General features: G+C 46.5%; 1 protein-coding gene across 2 annotated transcripts in view; it reads right to left on the bottom strand.

Annotated features, from left to right (window-relative positions):
• KIRREL1 (kirre like nephrin family adhesion molecule 1) overlaps positions 1-14,121 on the bottom strand; it is a 110,612-nt gene that overhangs the window by 48,078 nt on the left and 48,413 nt on the right. The window lies entirely within an intron of this gene.

Below are 14,121 nucleotides of genomic sequence, written 5' to 3' on the forward strand. Positions count from 1 at the left end.
TGGATTTTATCAGAGTAGTTAAGAGAAGTGATTAGGCAGAACACTCTGCCAGTAGTTAGAGGGAGGGTAGGCACAGCAGGGAGCTGCTGTACTGCTCCTGGAGAAAAATTATAAGGATATAAAACTAAGACAGTGGATAAAGAGAAATGGAATAGTTATGAAATAAATGAAGGGGTAGAATCAACAGGATTTAATGATTAGAATGTGGAAGCTAAGAGGAAGGGGGGTCATTTTCAGTTTGTGTAACCAGAGAGAAGGTGAAGGCATGTACAAGAATCCTGGAGAAAAGGGTGTGGTGATGGGGAGGCAAAAGTCAATGGCAAGTGACCTGGTGGCCATCTAAGGTCATTCCAAGGAGTATGAACTTCATCTTGTAGATGATGGGTACCCACTGAAGAGAAGATTTCAGAAAAATTATTCTTGTATTTTTCCCCGGAGAAGAGTAAGCAAGAGAAGAGAATTAAGTTGGAAGAAGGAAGAGAGTGGAAGGGAGAATAGATCAGGTATCCATTCACTATGTCTCTACAAAAAGTAGGAAACAAGAAGTTAAATATAGTGATAGTTACTCTAGTGCTGATGTTGATGTGGCTACATGCTGGTTATTGGTAGTGTTGACTAAATGAAATATATATGTAGCAAATATTTTAAAATATTAGCCACTGTTACTATTTCAATAATGCCACTTCTGTCATCTATAGGTATTCACTGTGTGACCATGAACCCCTAATAATAATAACTGATCATCTGTCATTATAGATGATAGAACTAGAAGTAGGATCTGTGAGTCAGGGTTCTTGTATCTCCCCTTGCTTCAGGAAAGACCACAGGAAGGAAAGGAAGATCTTCCAGGGAACAGCATAAACACAGGCACAAAGGCAAGGGGACAGGGGAATGCACCAAGTATGGACTGAGTGCGAGAAAACCTTGCAACTACACTGGGCTGCCCATTGCTTCTCGGCCTCCATGCACCACGTCCACCATCAGAATAGTCAATTCAATGGAGCCAGCACTGAAGTATGAGGAGGAGACCTTCGTTCTGAGCAACAGTGGACAGATGTCTTTTCTCCCCAGTAAGGTTTATGCTGAAGCAGGAGAAACGGAAGGTAGACATGAGGAAGAACTTCTTGCTCTTATTAAGTTTTCAAGAATCCAGAAAAAGTAGGATTTTGGTAAAGGGTAGATAATGAGACCAGGGAAGGATCAAACGGACTAATCTTAGGGCAAATATCTGACTGCATTCTTCAGAGTAATGGAATTTTAGACCTGGAAGAAACCTACATGAGGTTATTTAATCCAGTCCTCTTATTTCACAGATGAAATACCTGAGGCCCAGAGAGATGAAGTGAATCTCCTGAGGTCACACAGCTGGTCAATAGTAAAGCCAGAAGGATAACTGTGTGGTCTCTCTGGACTTCTAATCAGGTGTCAGCTCCACTCCCCACTTTCCTCCCCAGTTCCCATTCACAGTTCAGGTCCCTGGAACACTGAACACACACTGTACTGCAGTGCTCAGTGGTCCCTTAAACAAGTGGCTTCTGGCTTTAATGGGCAGAATCTAATTCCCCCCATCCCACAGTTCTGTAAGGAGTCAAGGAAGTTTCCAATGTTCAGTGTTCCAGGGATGTTTATCGTGAATGGGAACTGAGGAGGAAAGGACGGAGTGAAAATAGCACCTGAGTAGAAGTCCAGAGAGACCAGAGTTACGATTCTGGCTTTACTGTTGACCAGTTGTGTGACCTCAGGGAATTGACTTCACCTCTCTGGGCCTCAGGTATTTCATCTGTGAAATAAGAGGACTGGATTAAATCAAGGAGTCAAGGAAATTTCCTTGGCCCCTTGCGGAACTCTGGCATGGGGAGAATTGGACCGAGCCTATGTTCACTCGGAGGCTGTTGGGGTGAGGCGGTACTGCTGCCTGGGACTTCAGAAGTGCAGTAGTCCCTGGAACCCGGAAATTCCTCACCAAATGTTGTAGATAATCTCCAACCGCATCTCACATGCGTGTGCACACACACACCCCTCTCTCCTCCAGTCTCCACTTCCAGACACTGATTTTTTATTTTAAACCTGAAAAACTGCCAAGTCCTTGGTCCTCACCCAGGGATTTCCAGGAATTGCTCACCATCACTCGAAGACCGGCTCAGTCCACAAAACTTGTGGACTCTGGCTCTGATGACCTTCCCCAACTCACTGAGGGGCCATGGCTGCTGTGATATGGGTCTTTTCAGCTGCATTGTTGTAAGTCTTTCTGCTCACCAACGCTGCTACCTCCCTACCCTCATTTAAACCTGGTACTCATCCCAGACTTTCTTCTTTTACCTCATAGCAGGCACCACTGAATATCCCTACTAAATAGGTCTGGATTCTATCCCTTCCTCTCCACCCTACCGCTTTGTTTCAGGTCTTTATCCTCACTCCCCTGAACTATTGCAATAACCTCCTAATTGGTTCCCCTGTCACCAGCCTGCTTCCTTTAAGTCCACTTCCAACAAAGTTGCCAGAATGATCTTTCTGAAACACAAATCTAATGATAACATTGCCCTGTGAAAAATTCTTCAATGGCTCTCCATTGACTTCAGATGAAGTTCAAATTTGGTTAGAACCTGGTCAATCTAGCTGCTGTTTACCTGTTTAGCATCCTCTTTTGCTCTCTCCAACGTGCATTTTACCTTCTAGAAATCCCAGACTATCAGACATGTGTGCACACGCCGAACCATCCTTTCAGTGCTCCCCCTCAGGATGCTCCCGTGCTCCCATCACTTGGCTCACTCCTCTCCATCCTTCAAGACACAGTTCCAGCTTAGGGCCCCAGAACCTCCCTTAAACCCACAGTTCCCAAGCCAAGGGCCCCGCATGAATTCCCATAGTACTTGTGCATCCTCTAACTCTGTGAAGCTCTGAACTGTAAGCTCCTTGAAGATAGGCACTACTTTTAAAATTCATTTTTATACTGATCAAGGATGTCTGGCTCTTAGTAGACACTCAACTTACATTTGCAGAATTGAACTGAATTCAAAAGCTCCTTTTCTGCTTCCCACACCATCTTCTACAAATACCTTATTCGTTCCATCTCCACACTTGCAAATGCAAGTTTTTCTTCTTTAGTGCAATCCAAATGCTTCCTCTTCCAGAAAGCTTTTCCTGATAAGCCCCACCTGACTGCTTCTCAGGAATCTCTGAGCTCAGTTTGTACTACCTCCCTTAGCATCTCCACCTTACCTTTCAATTCTCTCTCAAAAGTGAGCTCAACTCCTAACAAATTGGACTGCTCGTTATTTTTCAAACCCTTTAAATACTTTACACTCTCTCGGTCAATGTCATACTATTTCCTACTCTTGCAATTTCCCCTCAGCTGGAGGGCAAAGACTTTACTTCACTCCTGCTGCAGCACCCAGACATGTATTTACTGTAACAGGTGCTCAACTTCAGTTGTTAATGGCCTGCCTTGAACCACTGACTTGTATGTTTTATGCTATTTTTGTATGTGTGCAAAAGTATGTGTTCCCTTTTCCTTCGTAGGTGTTTCACTTCACCTCCCTGTGTCCCAATTTGGATGACATCTCCATGGTCTCTTCCAACTTTGATGTTCTGTAATTCTGTAGCTGTGAGTTCACTGTGGGCAAGGACTAGATCTATTTCTTCCCCCATAGCTTCAGCACACTGCCGGCTCAAAACAATCAGGCTGAAAAAAAGCCTTTTCTAGTCTTGTTTCTCTCCTCCTTTCCTTCTTAAGGGAAGCAGTGGAGCACAGCAGCTAAGCATGGCCTCTCGGTAACCAGCTCTGCTACTCAACCTGGAGCAACCTGCTTTAGCTCTCTGTGCCTCAGTTTCCTCAATTGTAAGGTGGAGATAACATAAATAATTCTTCATAGGTAGTAAGCCTGACATAAGTTTTTGTTTTGTTTTGTTTTGTTTTTTGAGACGGAGTCCTGCTCTGTCGCCCAGGCTGGAGTGCAGTGGCGTGATCTCAGCTCGCTGCAAGCTCCACCTCCCGGGTTCACACCATTCTCCTGCCTCAGCCTCCCGAGTAGCTGGGACTACAGGCGCCCGCCACCAGCCTGGCTAATTTTTTGTATTTTTTAGTAGAGACGGGGTTTCACCATGTTAGCCAGGATGGTCTTGATCTCCTGACCTCGTGATCCGCCTGCCTTGGCCTCCCAAAGTGCTGACGTAAGTTTTAATAATCACTATTACTCTTGCCCTATCCTCCTTCCTTCCATCCTTCTTATTTACCGTGCTTACATATCTAACTCCCCTAATATTTGGACGCAATAGGTCTCACCAACATCAGAGGAACCCAAGGACTGCTGGCCTAGGAAGTATGAGGAATCTCACAATTTTAGACCACGATGAAGTCCAGAGATCTTAAAGTAAGAGAATGTGATGTAAGATCAAGCAAAAGAGAAGGGTTGGAACCAGAGAGAGAGAGCAGGGGAGAAAGCTCCAGGGAGAGGACAGGAAAGTGGCTTTATCAGAGCAGATTCTTTTGCAGAAACCAGACTAGGGAAAGCTCCAAGAAATCAGGGGAAGGGGTATGAGGTTAGGAAATGTTTCAGCTGAGACCCAAATCCTGGCACCAATGTACTTTTGTGCATGGGTCAGAGAAGGGAGATGGTAAATTATAGTCAGCATTTCACAGCTCTAGGAGGATATGCTCATTGGACCAAGGACTCATGAACCAGATTCTGGCCCCAGCTCCATCTTTATAATAATGATGTGACCTTAGGCAAGGCTCACTGCTCTGAGCCTCGGTTAACCCAATATAAAACAGGGAAAACAGAATGATCCTGGCAGACTGTTGGAAGGATCAGAAATTCTCTGTAAATTATAAAGCACCGGCCATCTATTGGACATCATTTTTATGAAGGCTGTATCTACATGGCCTAGCCATCCAGAAAATGTACCTGATAACTGAGGTTCAAGTGCCTTTTTAAGCCTCATTTATTTAGGCCAAATAGGTTCTCGTTTATCAGAAGGTGGAATATCCTCAGCCAATAATGATGACTTCTCCACCCAGCCTGACCTTCCCCTGAACCCCCATTCCCCACCCCAGTCAGACACAGGGGCCTTGTCAGCACTTTCCACATGGCACAACCATTGTTTGTCTATGTTGCTCTCTTCCATTAGCCAGAAAGGGCTGAATCCTCATCATGACGACCCCTGGTGCCTAGGTGAGTGTCAGACATGCAGACGTGCAGCAATACTGACTTCTCGAATGAGGAAATACATGGATGCACAAAATTCTTACTTAGGCCTTACTTAGGCTGTGCTACAATCATCCTCTTTGTAGCTTGTAGCCATTGGTCCTAGTTCTTCTCTCTGGAGTCACATAAAATGAATCTAATTCTCGGCCGGGCGCGGTGGCTCAAGCCTGTAATCCCAGCACTTTGGGAGGCCGAGACGGGCGGATCACGAGGTCAGGAGATCGAGACCATCCTGGCTAACACGGTGAAACCCCGTCTCTACTAAAAAAATACAAAAAATTAGCCGGGCGAGATGGCGGGCGCCTGTAGTCCCAGCTACTCGGGAGGCTGAGGCGAGAGAATGGCGTAAACCCGGGAGGCGGAGCTTGCAGTGAGCTGAGATCCGGCCACTGCACTCCAGCCTGGGCGACAGAGCGAGACTCCGTCTCAAAAAAAAAAAAAAAAAAAAAAAAAAAAAAAAAAAAATGAATCTAATTCTCTTCCATATGACACTCCTTTAAGCATGTGAGGAGAGTTATGACATGTCCCTGGAGTCTCCTCATCTCATGACCAAACATCCCTAGTTTCTTAACCTGCTGTTGCCACAAACATCTGCATACAAAGGGGCTGCATTCTCTCCTCTCTTAAAACCCCTCTGTTGACCCTATGCCCAGCAACCCCCTCCACGCTCTGTTCTCCTTTAGAGCAAAAGTACTGAAGCACGATAGTACACACAATTCTTCTCCTCTCATTCACTCATGAACTCACATCAGAACTTTTAGTGCTGAGTTATCAATGACCTACAAGTTGCTAAATCCAACACTGGCCCTCATCTTCATCCTTATCTTGCTTAATGGATCGGCAGCACTTGTTATGGATGATCCCTCCCTCCTCAAAGACCTTCCCCACTTGGTCTTGCAGGACCCCACAGTCTTTTGGTTTTCCTCCTCCTCTCTTGCCTGCTCCATAACCTCCTTTGATAGTTCCTCCTCCTCTTCCTGCTGAAGGGTCCTGACTGGCCCTCATCTCCCTCTCAGTTCACTCCCTTGTTGAAGTCAACCAGTTGCACAGCTTTAAACATCATCTCTAACTTGATGTTCTATCCCAGCTCAGACCTTTCCCTCCAGCTGCAGTGGCATCGCTCAGACTGCTTACTGGACACCCCCACTTGGCTGTCTCATTGGCCTCTCATGGTTAATGTGTCCAAAACTGAGCTCCTGATCTTCCACCCCCAAACTTGGTCTTCTCAGTCAAAGCCAGCTTCATTCCTCCAGGTCTGTAAGACAAAGCCTCAGTGTCATCCTTGACTCATCTTTCACTCTCACCATTTGTCCAATCCATAAGGAAGTCCCGCTGGTTCTAATTTCCAAATAATCCCAGAAATGGACCACTCTTTGTGGCCTTTAGGTGTGCCAACAGTGCCCAAGCCATCATCTTGTGCCTGGATTACTGCAGTAGCTGCTTAACGGGTCTTCCTGCTCCTGCCTTTCCTCATACAATCTATTCTTAACATGGTACCCAAAGCAATTCTGTGAAAACATGAATTATACCATGTCACTCCTGTGCTCAAAATCTACCAATGACTTCCGATTTCATTCAAAGTAAAAGCCTAAGTCCTATGATCCCTTCAAGGCTCTAGTCCAATAAGGAAGAATTTTTCTGGCCTTGGTCCAGATTCCCAGGACAGAGGTTCTAAACTTGTGGAACTTCCCAAGTGATAAGAATGTCTTTGTTATTCATTGCACACTTGGGTTTATACTAATGAAGTGACTCCAGATTAGGGCTGAGGATGCTGGAAAGATCAACCACGTGACTAGAAGGTTAGGGCATTGAGCCACATGACACCAGCTTCCAGAGAGGAGAGGGAGGTTGGAGACTGAATTCAATCACATGGCCAAATGATTCAGTAATAAAACTGCAATAGAAACTCTGGACACCTAGAGTCATGGAACCTCCTGGTTGGTGCACACATTGATGTGCAGAGTGGGTGAAACGTCTTGACTCCAAAGGGAGAGGGCACGGAAGCTCCATGCTTGGGACCCTCTCACACCTGGTCCAGTGTGTCTCTTCATTTGGTTCGTCCAGATTTATATCCTGTATAATAAAACTGTAACAGTACAGCACTTTCCTGTGTTCTGAGAGTCATTCTGTCAAATTATTGATCCCAAAGGGGTTGTGGGAACCACTGAATTTATAGCCAGTTGGTCAGAAGTGCAGGTGGCCTGGGGACTCCCAAATTTGAAGCTGACATCTGAAACGAGGGCAATCTTGTTGGGGACTGTGCCCTTACCTAACCTGTGGATTCTGGGCTTTCCCATTAGCGTCATATGGCAGTGTTGTAGCCCCTCATGATTTGTGCACATGTGTAGGCACACTCCTCACTTCTATCACCAGTTCCCTGCTCACTTCCCTCCATCCACACTGACTTTTCCTCAAACACACCAGGTGTATTTGCCCCTCAGGACCTCTGCCTCTGCTGTTCCCTCTGCCTGGAATGCTTCTTCCCCTTAATGTGCCTACTCCCTGAACTCCTTCACCTCTTTTCTTGTTATCACCTTCTGAGTAAGTTCTTTACTAACTGCACTACTTAAAATTGGACCACTGCCCCAGACTTCAGATTCCCCTTCCCTTAATTATTTTTCGTTTTATCAATATCCAACTAACTGATATCTTACCGATTAATTAGCTTATTCTCCCTCTCTCTGACAGAAGCCATATAAGGTCCATGAGGGTAGAGATTTTCCTTTTTCATTTTGTTCATTGTTGTATACTCAGCACTTAGAAAAAGTGCCTGGCACTTTGGGATGGGTGGATCACTTGAGGCCAGGAGTTCAAGACCAGCCTGGCCTACATGGCTAAACCCCATCTCAACTAAAAATGCAAAAATTAGCAGGGCATGGTGGTGCACGCCTGTAATTCCATTGACTCAGGAGGCTGAGGCATGAGAATCGCTTGAACCCGGGAGGCAAAGGTTGCTGTAAGCCGAGTTCGTGCCACTGCACTCCAGCCTGGGTGACAGAGCAAGAAGGTCTCAAAACAAACAAACAAGCGAACAAACAAAAAATGCCTAATACTTTAACAATATTGAATAAATAAATAAATCTGTTATAATTTCTGGAAGTTTCACAACTGTCCTCCATTAGGGAAGTCCAGTTTGTCCACGTCTCATTAAAGTGAGTATCCAAAGAAGATGGAAGCTCTCTCTGGGCATGGACCTCCCAGTCAGTACAGATGACTGTCCCCTCCCAGATGCGGGATTTTGCATTAAGCCCGACTTGGCTTTGGAGGCAGACAGAAGGGTGCTTACCTCCTTCTGCCATTTTTTACGGCTGCTTTTTATATAATGCTTCTTATATCTGGCACCCACCATGCCTTGCAGACACTGCTTGTTTTCACAAAGGCAGGGGCCATGTCCAGCTGCTCACTTTTGCATATCTAGCATGCAGCACAGTCCCTGGCAGGCGGCTGGCATCCAGTTCACATCTAAATGAACGAGTGAGTGTCCAAAACACCGAGCTTGCTCTTTTATGTGGATTGCCTCACTGAATCCTCAACACCCACCATTAAGATACCTATTGTTAACCCCATTTTACAGATGGAAATGTGGAGGCTAAGAGAAATTAAGTAATTTGCCTAATGTCACAAAGCTAGTAATTTGCAGGGTGAAGCTGGAAAAATAGGATTAAACATGGGGTCCTTTTTGGCGTCAAAGGGCATAACCCTGATCTCACTGTGGTATTGGCTCACTGTGGTATTACTATTATAATGTTGCCATGGATAAGTGAAGTAACCCTCTGAGCCTCAGTTTCTTCATCTGTAAAATATGACTGTAAAGATTAGATGAACTTAAAGTATGTAAAGTGCTTAGCCATAGTAAATGTCATGTAAACAGTAGCTATTAGTAATAATGATGATTATAAAATGACATAAAATTGCATTGGCCTTTTTGTCCTCCACACTATGATTCTCAGCTTACCTTAAGCAAGGCAATTGTTAGTACCTGTCTTCCCCTGGCAGGGACTGCCTGATGTCCTCATGGAAACCGCTATCTTTCAACCAGCATGGGCTGTTAGGAGCCCCCACCTCCTCTTGGCACTGCTGAGGCCATGGCTGGTCTTGGTGGGAGAACATGGAGAGAGTTGGGAGGGGGCATCACTGTGATGCTGCTGTTCACGGCTCAGTGCCATGGCACAGCCCACCACCGCCGCACCCCCACCCCCAGTGCCTCTCCAGGCAGGCACATTTTCTCCTGTTTTCCTCTTTCCCCCTAAGCAGGGGCCCAAGAAAGCAGAGGCTTTCTCCACAGCCCCTAGAACTCATGACAATGGGGGACCCAGCCTAGGGGAAGGTAATGGGGAGATACAGCCGCTGGGTGGAGAGGAAAGGCGTTTATTTAGGGAGTCCTGTCTGACTTCCCAAAGCTGTCCCTCAAGCTCCCCTAACTATCAGTGTTCCCAGACACAGAGGCTTTTATCCCCTGAAAGGGAGCAGCCAGGCAGAAAGACAAAGACCATATCTGATCCCGCCTGGGGTGGAGGCCACAGGTTGGGGGAAGGGAGGCGTGCAGCGGGGCCAAGAGAGGGTTGAGCACATCTGAGCAGGAATGGAGGAGGGGTGGCCTGGAGTCAGCATTCTTGCTCCACTCTTTCCATAAAGGGGGAATGAGGTGCTGGCTGGGACAACAATATCCAATGCCTATGTCACCATTTTCAGTTTTCAGTAGCTTTCCATCCACTCTCTTTTCCCATCTGCAGCCTCTCCCAGTGTGGATCTCACGGTCCACTCAAAAAGCAACTTCTCCCTCTCTCCATCACTGCTTCCTCGCAGTAGATGTTGGAGTGTCCCCACCCTCATGATGAAGGGCAAAGCTAATTTTTTTTTATTTTTTATTTTTTGAGATGGAGTCTCACTCTGCTGCCCAGGCTGGATTGCAGTGGCGTGATCTCGGCTCACTGCAAGCTCCACCTCCCATGTTTGCACCATTCTCCTGTCTTAGCCTCCTGAGTAGCTGGGACTACAGGCACCCACCACCACACCCGGCTAATTTTTTTGTATTTTTTTTTTAAGCAGAGATGGGGTTTCACCGTGTTAGCCAGGATGGTCTTGATCTCCTGACCTCATGATCCTCCCGCCTCGGCCTCTCAAAGTGCTGGGATTACAGGTGTGAGCCACCGCACCCGGCCGGCAAAGCTAATTTATAAGGCATAGATAATACCATCACAGAGGGTGCAGCAGGTGGTTAAGAGCACAGGCCAGGGCACAGCCAGTCTGCATCCATTTTCTCATCTACAAAACTGGGGAATAGTCGTACCTACCTCAGGTTGTTGTGAAGGTTTTAATGAGGCAATATGCATCTGCAAAGTACCTAGACCAGTGCTTGGCCTCAATAAACACTAGCTAGTGTTACAGCAGTGTGGAGTTCTGCTTCCATAATCTCACCTCATCTCATAATAGCTCTGCAAGGGAGGCACTGGTCCCATACTACGCACGTGGAAACTGAGGCTCAGGTAACAGAGAATGAGGTAATAGCCTAACCAAAGAAGCAAATGCTTCTGGGCTCATGTTAAAGATTCTTCCAAATATCTTAGCTGTCTCCCAATGAAAACCAAAGCAGGGGGCCGGGCGCGGTGGCTCACGCCTGTAATCCCAGCATTTTGGGAGGCCGAGGTGGGTGGATCACAAGGTCAGGAGATGGAGACCATCCTGGCTAACACGGTGAAACCCCGTCTCTACTAAAAATACAAAAAATTAGCCGGGCATGGTGGCGGGTGCTTGTAGTCCCAGCTACTCAGGAAGCTGAGGCAGGAGAATGGCGTGAACCCCAGAGGGGGAGCTTGCAGTGAGCCGAGAATGCGCCACTGCACTCCAGCCTGGGTGACCGAGCGAGACTCTGTCTCAAAAAAAAAAAAAAGAAAAGAAAAGAAAAAAGAAAACGGAAGCAATAGGAGGGCACAAAGGTCAGTCTCAACTGGTGCCCTGAGCATCTAGGCTGGGCGCCCCTTACCTGCACATTCACCTGGAAACCTTATTTAGTTACCAGGTCTGAGTCAAACACACACACACACACACACACACACACCCTGGAGAAGATCCACACCACAAAGCTACTCACAGCCCTGGGCCTGCCTCTGCCTCCATTCTGGTGTCGGAGGAGCTCTCTTCCTCTCTTGTTCCTGCCTCCAAGCCTCCTCTGACATCGAGAGCTCTGGAAGTGCTCCGGCAATGTAGCAAGTTCTCTGAGTTCCTGTGAAGGTCCTTGAACTTCTGAGGTCCACTTTGTTCCTCTCACCTCTTTCCCCAGAATCTCTGAACCAGATCAACTGCCTAACCCTCCTCGCCATCTCTAGCTCACCAAATCCATGCCCTTCCACTCCACCCACGCCAACCTGCTGCCTGCAATGATGACAGTTAATGTCCTAGCATCAGCCTAGGATTTTAGAGTACAAAGCACCCCCATTCTCCCACCACACAAACCAGAGGGGAGACTTGTTCACCATCACACACAGTAGGTAAGGGAACTGAGAGTTGAACCTGGTTCTTCTGGGAGAGGCCTGAGATAGGAATCTGAAGAGAGAGGTGGGAAAGCCCAAGGGAGGGTCCTGGAGAGAAGTCATTCCCTCTGGGTTAGGTTCTCAGATAAGGAGAAGGAGGCTCAGAGGGCAGGCTCCCTCAGGTTTCTGGTCATTCCCATTAGCTGCTCTGCTGGTTTTCCTTAGACTCTCAAGCCCCAGCAGCTTCAGAGGGCCTGTTACAAGCCTGGATCCCTTCCTCTCCTTTAATCCTTATCTCAAATTAATGATCCATTCCAACTCCAGAACACTTTTTGAATTAAATGCTTCCCCTCCCGAATTGCCTCTCCCTTGGTTCAAACCTGCATTTTTTCTCTCCTGGATAATTTCAAGACCAGGACCACCTTACGAAGTTGTCTGTGAGTGGCACACAGGAGTTGTGTGATTTATGCACACCTATGCAGATAAATGAGTGGCCTGTCCACAGCATCTTTTATTAGCTGACCCTCCCCAAGGCCTCTACAGGACTTGCTCTTCCCTCTAGCACAACTCTTACCATGGTTTATTGTGTTCCCTGTTTATCTGTTTACCCCAGGGATCCTATTCAATTCATCTTTGTATTCCAAATGCTCAGTGGAGTGCCTGGCACATAACAGCTGCTCAATAAACATTTGTTGCTTGACTGCTTGTAGTCTCTCCTGGATGCCCATCTACCTGCTCTCTCTCCTCTGTTCCATTCCTACTTCCACACTCGCCCAGCCCCCCCACCCCCCAGAGTTATCCTAAAACACAAGATTGATTCACATCACTTATTGCTTACAAACCTCCATTATGTCCTTGTTGTTGATAATAAAATTCAAAATCCTTAGCTGGACACCCAAGGCCCTTCATAACCAGGTTCCCAACTTCCTTTCCACCTTATCTTCAGCCCCCCACCAACCACCACCTTAGCACATGCTCCAGCCCTCCTCCTCTGAATAGACCAGCCTTTTCATTACTAGGGTTGGTATTAAGGAAATGCCTGTGCCCATTTTCTGAAATGTTTTCCCCCTCCATTTTCACCTAGAAAACTGCTTTCTGTGTTATAAAATCAAGCTCAAAAACCACCTCCACTGTGAAGCCCTCCTAACTTGCCTAGGCAAAGTGAGTAACTCCTTTTCTATTCTCCTAGACAATGGAGAGGAAGAATCCATATTTATAGAATGCTGACTATGTATTATCTAATTTAATTCTCCCTCACAACAATCTTGGAAGATAGATGTTATCATTCCATCAAACATTTGCTGGAGTAGGTATAAAACCAGTAAAAGCTGGGGTCGGAATTTCAACCCTGGTCTATCTGACTCTAAAGTCCTAGTTTTTTCTTCTCTATGTCTCCGACCTCTATTACAGGACTGGCTTGCTATGCTTTATGGCATTTCTCAGCCCACATGTCTGTTTCCCCTGTTAGATGTGTGGTCAGAGGCTGGTTCTTACTTATATCTACATCCTGGAGGTCAAGCCCAGGAATGGTCTTACAGAAGGGTCTCAATAACTGTGGTTAATTTAACAAACAAGTGAGTGAATGCATGAGTGAGTGAATGATTGAATGAATGAACAAATTGAGGATTATGTTATTTCCCTAGACACGAGCAATAATGAAGGAAGGCAACAATTTGTCCAGAGGAAAAATACACAAAGGAGGCCCAGTCTCATGCTCTCCGCTGGAGAACCCCTTGTGCATCAGCCGTCTCCTCTCCTCGGAGCTCTGCATTATGAGCAGATCAACAGCCCACAAGGAGATGGCATGGTTGCCAAAAAACAAAAAATCAAACACATCAAAACAAACTGAAAAACATAACAACAATGCCCAGAGGTGACAAGAGCAGCTCCCTATAAAGAACAAGACAGACATGCTCTCTGCCTTCTGGGACCTCCCTCTGAGACCAGTACACCAACACAGGTAGCAACATCTAGGCCATTTGCAAAGAAGGCCTAGAAATAGACAATCAATACATGACCAGACTGTATTTATATCACAGGCCTGATAGGAGACATGAAGGAGTGGGCTGGAAAAGGAAAGAACTGCGCTCAGGCAAAGACGTCGCCGCAGGACAGTAGGTTCAAGAACAATTGGCATGATTGGGGAAAAAGCTGGCTTGATGAGTAAGTGTGGGGTGGTAGGTTCTAGACATATGGTAATGTGAGTGCAGGCGCATATCTTGGCTCTGGTCACTCCAGCTTGCCCAGCTCTCACATCCCGCTCAGCCTTTGCTGCTTTCATGTCCTCCAGCTTAAGACTCGAGCCAATACCACTAATTGTTTTCTCCACTGGCCAACTGGTGGGAACGAGGGGCCATAAAGGAAGCAAACAGCACATGCCTTGCATCCAGCAATTTTACTGTTGGCAATTTGATACAGAAAAATAAAATGAGGACAGAGCTACAGGG

This window comes from Trachypithecus francoisi, unplaced genomic scaffold (assembly GCF_009764315.1).
Source record: "Trachypithecus francoisi isolate TF-2019V2 unplaced genomic scaffold, Tfra_2.0 Lachesis_group5, whole genome shotgun sequence".
NCBI lineage: Eukaryota > Metazoa > Chordata > Mammalia > Primates > Cercopithecidae > Trachypithecus > Trachypithecus francoisi.